This window comes from Desmodus rotundus, chromosome 7 (genome assembly GCF_022682495.2).
Source record: "Desmodus rotundus isolate HL8 chromosome 7, HLdesRot8A.1, whole genome shotgun sequence".
Taxonomy (NCBI): Eukaryota; Metazoa; Chordata; class Mammalia; order Chiroptera; family Phyllostomidae; genus Desmodus; species Desmodus rotundus.
The window spans coordinates 105,965,326-105,976,015 of record NC_071393.1 but is presented as its reverse complement, the minus strand read 5'-3'; the positions used below and the strand labels follow the sequence as shown (position 1 = coordinate 105,976,015).

Genomic DNA, 10,690 nt, shown 5'->3' with positions numbered 1-10,690 from the left:
ATTAGTTGACCGGCTGCTTATATCTAATGTCAAAACTTCATTGAAGAAGTCACTAGGAGTGAAATTCACAATTTTTTATTAATAAGGCATCTGTGTATTTACCGAATGTAATAGAACAATTGTTTGTGAACAAAGATTTCGCCGACCTGCTGGAAAGCTTCCTGTAGCCTTGGGTGTGAGTGCCACCTGGTGGAGGCTATACACAAGCACCTTCCTGTACTTCAACCCAAGAATGATGAATCATTTGCAGTTCTTATATGGGAAAGGGTCCAAGTAACACCCCTTTGATTTTAGGTCACAAGGACAGCTGTAATGCTTATCGAGTAATGTGATCTTTGGGTAAGCATGAAGATTTATAAGAAAACATACTCAGGAGACGAACTCAATGCAAAAATATTGTACTGAGCTACTGTTTATAAGCTTGCTAGTGCCAAGAATATAATAAATAGTCTTCTGTTTATATCATAAGCTCACTGAATTTTATACATTGGTGACATAGGCAGTTGTGAGTGGTGATTTTCCTTAAAGAGTCTGTACCCATAGCTGGCAGAAGGGCAGGATATTAGGGAGCCCCTTGGTTGTGACCCTGTGTTGGCTTCAATGCCAAACAAGTGATTTCATCCTAGAATTTTGGTTTTGCCCCCATTTTCCCTGTTTGGGTTCTACGGGAGAAGTATCCCTTTGCATCATTTTACTCTAGGGGGCTCTGCGATGATAACTTCACCTGTGACTCGTGGGGTAGTTCAGTGACTGGCGCTCACAGGAACATCGGGATAACTTGTAATTCCATTGAGGGCAAGAAGTGGCTTTTTAGGGGAAATAAAGCCAAGTCTTGGTCTATTAGGAGCTTCACGGCGTTTCTGCCACATTCTTGGCAGAGACGCCGTGTTCCTTGGGAAGGACATGAAAATTTCATACCACTGTTCACATGTTAGATACCTGGGAGAAGTCGGGGCAGGGGGAAAGGACCCTGGGGAAGGGACGGTCATTTAACTTTCTCTTCCTTGGGTCACTTTAATCACTTTTGCAGAAATTTGAAAGTTCTGGGAGTTGTTCCCTATGTTATCACTGACCCTAGGTTTGTCTTCTTGACTCGATGTGACCAGTTTTCTGGATTTTACAGAAAGCTTGTGGCATATATTTCTCCTGTCTTGGTTCCTTTTTCCTGTCATTCAAAAAGCATGCATAATCCATGAAAGAGTCTGTTGGGCTGAAGCAAAAATTCTTTCTTGGTTCCGAAGTTGGTTAATAGGTTTTAGTGGCTCAAGCTCAAAACCTACAAAATAGGATGCAGATTTGGAAAGGGCTCACAGCAGATAGAGCTTTCTGTTTTTAATGGTTATGTTCAGCCCAGCACCCTGATAACTCAAAGTTGTTGGAATTCAGTATCTTATGGGGAAACGATTGGTGCTTGGTGAGATTTTCCCCAATTTCTAGGTGACAAGGATCTGTATTGTATGAGACCACATGACATTTGGCACTCTTGTCTTTACCAGCATCCGTGCCCAGCTGGTCTACAGAATGGAGGTGTCACTTCTTACACCTGTCTTGGCAAAACCAGCTCATGAGATTAAGGTACTCTGTCTTTGCTGAGGATTATACATTCCGATTTCTGGCTTCTGTTCTTTACTGATTTAACCCAGGTTTGAGGGCCGGAAAACATAGAGTTGCTCTTCAGTGGGAATAAATCCCCACTTATTATTGTCCCTTGGATCTCCCACGATGCTATACTGGTTCTGTTTCCTGCACTTCTCGTCTGGGGCCACATATGGCAGTTCTTGGGCTTTCTTCCAGCAGCTCCTCTACCTCATGATACCTAGCCCCCAGCAATTTTATTTTCTGCGACTTTCAAAGTATCTGAGTTGTTGTTATATTTGGTCTAATAGCAGTATCATGTAGATTTGTATCATATTTGTAGGATCATCTTGATTTTACACTGAATAAATTTTACTGATATTTTCATCATTGGGTTTGCAAAAAATGTTGCTGGGCAGAACTTTAGTTCTGAGACCAGGTGGCACACAGGAGAAATCATAGTTACAGAGTCACATTGTATAGAAGTCATCAGGTTTTGCAAAGAGGCTGAAACAGGATGGGAATGGAAGCGCAAATCTCAGTGGGTTTTTAGTGTTTCATCACGAAGTTTTGTGGTAAGACCAAGACGAAACCACAAGCTTTACTGTTGGCCAGACCAGTACTGGGAGAATGATTGATTTCAAGGTTAGCCAAGGTCAGGCGGAAACTTGGCTGGTTTTATTCATATGTTCAAACCCCAGACCTACTCAGTTTTGTATGGTTTGGGGTTTCCAAAACAGAAAGCATTTTGGGGCCCAGTCCAAAGCTGAAGTCTGGAGACTAAGGGTAAGGGAAAGTTGTTCTGTCTTGGTTTGTACTTTAGCCATGCCAAGGTGAGGAATTTTATCTCCAGTTACTATAGGAACCGTATTTACTTAAACTGTTTTTTAAAAGTTTACAAAACCAAAGCATGTCTTTTCTCCCGGTTTCTCTCCCTTACAGGAAGACCAGGATTCTTCTTCCATAGTTTCCAGACATTTCTGCAGGCCACTGAAAGATTTGTCTTGAAAAATGTCACTTACCAACACTCACCAGCACTCACAGACTGCTTCAGTCTCCTCAGCTCAATATCTGGGTAATTCTCTAGGGGAAAAGATAGCAAGGTTGCCTAGTCTGAAAGAATTGGACGGAGCCCAGTGGTCTGAAAAAAATCATATTGCTCTTCCAGAATAAGAATTTGAGGAAAATAAAAGAAACAGTCAAGCTCAGAGGTAAGGCCTGTCCCTCAGTGGAGTGTGGGAAATGTGACACAGGAAGGACTCACGCCCTTGCCAACCTGTGGGCAGCCCATGTCCTGATTGGGGCACAATCAGTGGGTGGTATGAGGTTGGGAATGACTCTAGTTACAGCCAGATCAAGTCTTCTGGGAGCTGACAAGATCCATCAGGTCAGTCAGGTATGCTTCAGTCTTACAATTGGGGTGTTATTTCCAACAAGAATTCCACGACTGGCCAAGCGGCATATTGCTGCCATCAGGAACATAGGCTCTTTTTCTTCTTCTCACTCCACTGTCATCTTTATTCTGGTCACTTTAGGGCCTCAAAATGGCTGCCATGGTTCCAGACCTCATGTCTGCATTCCAGACAGGAAAAAGGAAAAAAAGGAGCTAAAGGTTAAAGGGCAAAGGCGTAAGAGCAAAATGGTGAAAAGGCCGATTTTATGAGAAAAACAAGAGCTTATCCAGAAGACTCACCCAGTAGATTTTCACGTGTTATGATGGCTAGAACTGTGACACATACCATCTCAGTAGAAAGTGACCAGGGCTGGGTGGCTAGGTTGCAGATACTGTGTGGGTCATTCAGTCAACAATACCTATTTCAACTAGCTCAAGACGGGTGGTCAACAATAAGAGGATACCCTGGAACCGCACAAAAGAGCAGGTGTGAAGTACTCACGCTATGGCAGGTCTCACCTACAGATCAGACCCATGGAACTGAATAAGGGCCATTAGAGAGCATTACAGCGAAACTTTAGAGGACTCTCAGGAGAAGGTGCTTTGTGAAGGTTCATGACATCCAGGGCAGTTGGTATCAAATAATCACAAAGTGATTGTGTAAATTACAATAATTTACATGAGGTGATTGAAATGTAATGGTATGAGCTCTTGTTCACCATTAGAATTCTCAGAATGAGCAAGCCAGCTAAACCCCATACCTTTCAGGATCTTAAGGAAGTCTTCCTTCCTCCCTTCCTCCCTCCCTCCCTCCCTTCCTTTCTTTTTCTCTCTTTTTAAAAAAAAGATTTCATTTATTTATTTTTTTAGACAGAGGGGAAAGGAGGGAGAAAGAGAGGTAGAGAAATATCGATGTGTGAGAGATCGATTGGGTGCCTCTCCCCCACACCCCCAGCTGGGGACCTGGCCCACAACCAGACATGTGCCCTGACTGGGAATCAAACCTGTGACATTTTTGTTTGCAGGCTGGTGCTCAGTGCACTGAGCCACACCAGCCAGGGTTCTCTCTCCTTCTTTCTTTCCATTCCTCTTCTTTCCTTCCATTCATCCTTTTAAGTTTTTAATCACAAAAAATCTCAGCATACAGAAAAAGAGAATAACTAATACCAACATACCTTCCATTAAGTTTCAGTAAATTATTGTTTACCTATTTTATCTTTCATATGTACAAACGTATAAGCACACATGTATGTAAATATATGTGCATGTGTATACATGTGTGTATACATGTGCCTACACACATCTACATATCTATTGACTATCTATCTTTGAGCTACTTAAGAAGACTGGTAGACTCCTCACCCCTAGATACTTGAACATACATCTCTTAAGGAGACATCTCTGTCTGGATGTGCAATTGCAGGGCAGATATGTGGTAAAAAGACTGAAACAAAGAAATATGATTTATAAAGAATGTGAGATAAGAGGAATCCATGAAGCAATTATGTGCAGAACAGGGAGTGTCTGTATGCCTTCATCCTTAAAAATGATGCTATGCTAGTCATCACCTGCAAAACATATGCTGTCTGTGTATAAAACTCACGTGAGGGAGAGACATGGCTCAGAACACATACATTTAACTGTCTAAATAGTAAATTTTCTAACTATATCCGAACTTTAGGGAAGAGAAAAATGTCAGAATATGAAACATTTTAAAGTACTACTACAATTTTCTTTCCTTTATAGTTACGGAAAACTTTAAAGTTAGAGAAAAGTTATTAAAATAAATACCCATGTATGTGATACCTAGAATTAAAAAGAAAAATTTAGGGGTAACTTTGCATTTCAAAACAACAGCAAATCCTAATCTCTGAGTGCAAATGTATTGGCTAAAGAGAAATAAAAGGTGTAAGTAAGAATATCTCAGAAAGGGGTTGTTTGGGGAATTAAAACAACGTAGGAATAATTGGAGACAGAAACGGGTTAGTGTAGTTTGTGGAGACTTTAAAAACCTACATGAAATAGGTAAAACAAAGCAAGATAAACTGATCGTGGGTGCTCTTTTATGCTTACCTTATGGAATGAACTGCCGTGTTCTCTGCTGTAGGTGTCAAAGTCCCTGGAGTATTGTGCAGCAAGGAAGCCAGCCCCAGGCAGCTGGGGAGATGCTGGATGCACAGTGGCTACATTGCCCCTTCCAGGGACATATAGCTGTTCCTTTCTCCTCCGTGAGAACAGTGAACACATCAAAAGCTGTGAGGGAGCCCATCTAGGGCCCATGGTGCTCAGGCCCATCAGATCGCAGTCAAAGCAAGCGACCTGTGGCGATTGAACAAACAAAAACACAGTGGGACTGATTGAGAATCAAGGGTGAGAAGTGAGATGATTGGCTCAAGCTCACTCAAGCTGAGGTCTGAGTGGATCACAGCATCCTTGCCCAGGGTCAGTCGGCTGTTTCTGTTCTTCCTCCCATTGCTGAACAACTTAACCCTGGAAATCATCCACCATCACCTTCAGAACCAAAGCAGAGAGACCTAGAGCTGTGAATCTGGACGTAGGTCCCTTCCTAAACCGCCTTGTTTGCAACACTAGATTTTTAGGCTGATCAAGGGACAAGCAAAACTGTTCTGGTTTCTTCTTGAATTTTCCTTTGCCTTCATTTGCCGTGGTGGCCCTTTTGTGTCTGCTTTTGCTACCGTTCCTCTCACCGAATCCCCACTCTTGTGGGCAGCATGTTCACAGGCTGCTAGAGTAAAGGGGTGAATAAGATTTCCTCACTGGCACTGACTTCCGCTTGCCTCCCCTTTTTCATTATTCTGTTTTTCCTGACTCTTCAAATCTCCTTTCCTTCTAATTAGGCAAACCTAACCCCAGGGATCTATTGATGCGAGAGGGCTTTTAAAAGCGATATGCAGAGGGTGTGCTTACCGGAAAGGTTAGCCAGCAAGCACCCAGCTCTCGTCCAAGGCCATATGTTCTCTGAGGAATAGGACTCCATTAACAGACTTTGTTGCTGGAGGGATTTGTATTCTTTCCTCTTTTCAGACTTAGAAGGATGTCGAAAGTGTTTATTATTAGCCTAAACTGAGAGCAAGTGAGTGTCCTTATCATTCAAAAACAAATACACCTGTTTGGCAGCAGGAACTCTGCCTGGCTTTATGAACCAGGAAAATCAACACTGTATTCAGAGCCCAGCCAGGAAATCTAAGGGGCTTGTTAAGTCATGTTGGAGAAGGGGTTCTTTGTGGAAGGATTCAAACTTCCATAGGCTTAAGGATTCCCAGTGGGAGACTCGTGGCCATTTGTCTGCATAGAATCTTATGTAAGTGTCTTATGTTACTACTAAAAGTGGAATACTAGACACTGTTGGGTGGGAACTCCCTGAAAAATTAGTAGGGAAGAAACCTGGGGGATAAAATAAAACCGAAACGCTCTGACTGCTGTCAGGTTAGCACTTCTCTGAGTGCCCCAGCCTTTCGCTTACTTTTCTTCTTGCTGAAAAAGGAGCTACGTTAGTTTTAGAACTTTGTCATGCCATTGTCCTGATTTCCTTTCTTCTAGAGTTAAAAATGAAATTTTAAGAGTAACTTCATTTTTCAAAAGCAAAGGGACATCCTGATACTGCCCCAGTTCCCTGCGCTCTAACACCCAATATTTATTTATTTGATTTATCTCCGAGTGCCTGTGAATCTCAGGGTACTCTGCTGGCATGAACAAAACAAAGGAGCGATCTGTGATCGCCACCTTCTAGAAACTTATGCTCTAATGGGGGTCTGAGATATATGCCACTCAGGCGCCTCACTCACTCACACACACCCCAGGTACACACACCCACTGCTCCCACTCTTCCTCCATCGGCTTTGAGGATGTTTTCACCCGGGTGGCAGTTTTAGTCCCTTGCTGTTCCTGACTCTGTTCCCCTGTCATTTCAGGACTTTTCAGATTAGTCTCAGAGGAATTTATTTTATTTGACAGCTTTAGAATCACCTGAACAGGTGGGTATTGTTGTCTCCTTTTACCTTAGCTGCTTGGATGTGGTTAGATGGCTTATCCACGTGGGAGAGATTCCTAAGTCAAATGTACAAGTTTGGGTGGGGTGAGGAGGATACTGTTTTTGAAGGAATAAAAGCATTCAGGATCCACTTCAAGAAATTATCCCAAATTTAAGCAATAATCGAATGCATGATTATTAGTATTAATGAATGTAATCAACCAAGTTCAGAAGTCACGTTTGTCATATTTTAAAACCTGGGGATAGCGTGCAAGAGTATGTAAGTTTTGAAATTAGCTGAACTGTGTTCAAATTCTGCTCCACCATTTTCTATCTCTATGACCTTAGACAAATAACTTATTCAGCTTCTCAACCTCTATTTTCACTTCTGCAAAAGGGAGAATAGCAATATTCCATTTTGGTGTGAAGATGAAGTGAGACAATGTGTAGAAAAGCTTTCAGCTCCATGCCCCCAATGCTAATTCTGTCCCTATCTTTTCCTCTACTTTTCTTCAGAAGATTACGCTTGTATTTTATTTTTGTACACTCTTTTTTTTTTTTTTACCCTGTTCTTGGCTTTTCTCATTGTTTTTGTTCTTATTTTTTCTGGCTGATCTTGTCTCTTTGTTTCCCCCCTCTCCTCTCTGTGGATGTTTGTTTTGCCTGTGTTTATTTTTCCATCGTGAACTTTCCTTGAGTTCCTTTCTCATTTGCCTTTTTGCGGGAGACTTTTGTTTTACCTGGGTCTCTAGCCCTTTGCACATTGGTGTCAACACTGACTGCTGATTTTGGACTTTGCTGGGGAAAGGAGGGTGGAAGGTGTTGGACGACAGCACAGCTCTTAAGAGGCCTAGAGAAAGGATAATGGCGGGGCAGAGGGTGGGGTCTGAAGCAGTTAGTTGCTTTGCTATACATATTTTGCAGACATACTTTTCAGTTCCTGGCCAGAAGTCTGACACTTTTTTACCCCAGGTCCTTGGGGTTTTGGAATCTGCCCTGATTGCATTCTCTTTCTCTTCCCTCCCTGTTTCTCTACCCAGTTGCAGTGGAGCTCAGCTTCCCCCTCTCCAACTTCCTGCTCTCATGCTTTCTCTGAAACATGTTTTACCTATTACTGCTCTTCTCCAACATTTCATTTATGTGGAACACCCACTTGGAAGGGGAGTTGTTTTTGAAGAGAGGGAGGTCATTATTGATAATAGCAATAAGGATAATAGTTGAATATGAAGTGCCAATGCTCACACGAGGCCAAAAACAAGACAGCAGGAACTTATGACCCTGTTCCATTGGGCACAGATTCCTAATAGAATCCAGAGAGTCCAAAGGATAGAAACAAACCAAGGGAGTGGTGGGGGGTGACAGAAAGGAGAAACCAGGGAGTATTTCTTGCATTTTAATTTCCACAAACATTTATTCATCACCTATGCTTGAGCCAAGCTGTATGCTGGGCTCTGGGTATTATTTGATAAACAATAAACAGAAAAGTTCTGTTGTGTTCTTTTTAAAAATATATATTTTATTGATTATGCTATTACATTTGTCCCAATTTTCCCATTTTTGCCCCTGTCTGCCTGGTACCCCCATTTCCTCCAGCAATCCTCTCCATAGTTCATGTCCGTGGGTTGTGCATATAAGTTCTTTGGCTTCTTCATTTCCTATACTATTCTTTTTTTTTTTAAGATTTTATTTATTTATTTTTAGAGAGAGGGATAGGGAGTGAGAAGGAGAGGGAGAGAAACATCAATGTGTGGTTGCATCTCATATGCCCCCTACAGAGGTCCTGGCCCACAACCCAGGTATGTCCCCTTACTGGGAATCGAACCAGTGACCTTTTGGTTCACAGGCCGGCACTCAATCCACTGAACCAAACCAGCCAGGACTCCTATACTATTCTTAACATCCCCCTATCTATTTTGTACCTACCAATTTGCACTTTAAAAAATATATAATTTTTATTTATTTTTAGAGAGAGGGGAAGGGAGGGAGAAAGAGAGGGAAGAAACATCAATGTGTGGTTGACTCTCAAGTGGCCCCCACTGGGGGACCTGGCCCACAACCCAGGCATGTGCCCTGACCAGGAATTGAACTGACCACCCTTTAGTTCATAGCCCACACTCAAACCACTGAGCCATGCCAGCTAGGGCCAATTTGTACTTCTTAATTCCTGCATCTTTTCCTCCATTCTCACCCTTCCCTCTCCCAGCTGATAACCTTCCAAATGATCTTCCTATGATTCTGTTCCTGTTCTGATTGTTTACCTAGTTTATTTTTTATTTTTGTTTTTAAATATACTTTATTGATTATGCTATTACAGTTGTCCCATTTCCCCCCTTCACTCCACTCCATCCTGCACACCCCCTCCCTCCCACATTCCCCCCCTATAGTTCATGTCCATGGGTCATACATATAAGTTCTTTGGCTTCTACATTTCCTATACTATTCTTACCCTCCCCCTGTCTATTTTCTACCTACCATTTATGCTACTTATTCTCTGTACCTTTCCCCCGTTCTCCCCCTCCCACTCCCCTGTTGATAACCCTCCATGTGATCTCCATTTCTGTGGTTCTGTTCCTGTTCTAGTTGTTTGCTTAATTTGCTTTTGTTTTTGTTTTAGGTGTGGTTGTTAATAAGTGTGAGTTTGCTGTCATTTTTACTGTTCATATTTTTTATCTTCTTTTTCTTAGATAAATCCCTTTAACATTTCATATAATAAGGGCTTGATGATGATGAACTCCTTTAACTTGAACTTATCTAGAAGCACTTTATCTGCCCTTCCATTCTAAATGAAAGCTTTACTGGATAGAGCAATCTTGGATGTAGGTCCTTGCCTTTCATGACTTCAAATACTTCTTTCCAGCCCCTTCTTGCCTGTAAGGTTTCTTTTGAGAAATCAGCTGACAGTCTTATGGGAACTCCTTTGTAGGTAACTGTGTCCTTTTCTCTTGCTGCTTCTAATATTCTCTCTTTATCTTGGGTAATGTAATTATGATGTGCCTTGGTACCTAGTTTATTTTTTAGATCCAGTTGTGATAGTTGTGAATTTGTTGCCATTTTAATGTACATAGTTTTGATCTTTTTCTTCTTAAATAAATTCCTTTAACATTTCATGTAATACTGGCTTGGTGATGATGAACTTTATCTTTACCTTGTCTGGGAAGTACTTTATCTGCCCTTCCATTCTAAATGATAGCTTTGCTGGGTAGAGTAATCTAGGTTGTAGGTCCTTGCTTTTCAACACTTTGAATATTTCTTGTCAGTCCCTTCTTGCCTGCAAAGTTTCTAAGAAATCAGCTGACAGTCTTATGGGACCTCCTTTGTTGGTAACTCCCTGCTTTTCTCTTGCTGCTTTTAAGATTCTCTCTTTATCTTTAACCTTTGGCATTTTAATTACAATGTGTCTTGGTGTGGTCCTCTTTGGGTCCAACTTGTTTGGGAATCTCTGTGCTTCCTGGACTTGTATGTCTATTTCCTTCACCAAATTAGGAAAATTTTCTTTCACTATTTTTTCAAATAAATTTTCAGTTTCTTACTCTTCCTCTTCTCCTGGCATCCCTATGATTTGGATGTTGGTACATTTGGAGATGTCCCAAGAGGCTCCTTATACTATTTTTTTAAATTCTTTTTTCTTCTTGCTGTTTTGGTTGGAGGCTTTTTTCTTCCATACATTCCAAATCATTGATTTGAATCCCAGCTTCATCTGCTCCACTGTAGGGTCCCTATAATTTTTTTTT

The 10,690-nt window shown here is 41.6% G+C and overlaps 1 long non-coding RNA gene across 1 annotated transcript; it reads right to left on the bottom strand.

The window, feature by feature from the left end:
• Window positions 1-299: 299 nt before the first annotated feature.
• LOC123480524 (uncharacterized) lies at window positions 300-6,391 on the bottom strand. Its single transcript, XR_006656565.2, has 3 exons — window positions 5,897-6,391; window positions 5,042-5,287; window positions 300-3,147 (listed from the first exon to the last, which is right to left on the bottom strand). It is a non-coding gene; the product is annotated as an uncharacterized lncRNA (long non-coding RNA).
• Window positions 6,392-10,690: the final 4,299 nt, after the last annotated feature.